At 36.9% G+C, this 1,107-nt stretch overlaps 1 non-coding gene across 1 annotated transcript; it reads left to right on the forward strand.

The window, feature by feature from the left end:
• On the forward strand, positions 700-773 carry TRNAN-GUU. The gene has a single exon. It is a non-coding gene; the product is annotated as a tRNA-Asn (tRNA).

Here is a 1,107-nt window from a genome sequence, read left to right on the forward strand (position 1 = left end):
TCTAGCCTCTCTTTACAACCAAAGTCTAAACTCCCCTGCCACAAAATTGTCAAGGTTATGGGTAAGCTTGTCGAGTTTGTTTCCTTCTTTGCTCGTGTGATCCCGATGTCTTATAGTTTTCGTGTACGAGATCAACCACCGAAAGGCTATTCAGCTGTGTATGTGGATGAACGAGAAGAGGATGGTGAGCAATCTCAGTTACAACGCAACGCTGTGTGATGCCAATAACGCATCTCAATCATCCGGTGTTTGTAGATCTTTTGAGAGAGGCAGAGGAGGAAATTGATTGGTTGTACGTACTGCAGTTGCTGAAACTACTGCCAGTGAAACTTACTTTGATTAGTCTTGGCTCATGTTATCATGTTTTGAGTTTAGCAATCATCATGATCGTGTTGTGTCATAAAGTCAATGTCAAATGTTAGAAATGGTTCTCTCATAGAGATGTATATTTTGATAAGATGAATAATAATAAAATTTGGGAGCTTCATATGAAAGGCTTGTTCAATTTGTCTAAATTTACTTTCATACCTGCAGATGTATAATTTGCATTACTTTTCTGCTAGTTTACTCAATGGTTTTAATCAGCATGTATTGGTCACCAATAAAATGTCTTAAGATACCCACGGTGGTGTTGAATTGCTGTCTTTTGCAGATAAGTTCTGGAGTTAATTCTAGTAATAAATAGAACTCATCAGGTCAGCTGGAGTAGCTCAGTTGGTTAGAGCGTGTGGCTGTTAACCACAAGGTCGAAGGTTCAAGCCCTTCCTCTAGCGGGGGTGGGTCTACGTTTTTATTTTTACTCAATCTATATATTTTTCATATTTTCGCTAACAAAACTTACATGTTTACCCCTCAAACGTCCGCATTGAACCTATGAAATCGTTCGGCCGAAGTTTATACTCCCTTTTTTTCATGCCTTCTTTATCTTTTCTTCACTTTCAACAATAATATTTTTAGTATATAGCTGTGTGTATGTGTTTGCACATATGCTCCACTGCATATGGTTATAATTTACATGAACTTTCTTTGACTCGGGAAATCTAACATGTTTAGTATGTAAAAATAATAACTGTACTAAAATCTCCAATCTAATTTTATAACTCAAGA

The sequence above is a fragment of the Asparagus officinalis genome, chromosome 8 (assembly GCF_001876935.1).
Source record: "Asparagus officinalis chromosome 8, Aspof.V1, whole genome shotgun sequence".
NCBI classification, from domain to species: Eukaryota; Viridiplantae; Streptophyta; class Magnoliopsida; order Asparagales; family Asparagaceae; genus Asparagus; species Asparagus officinalis.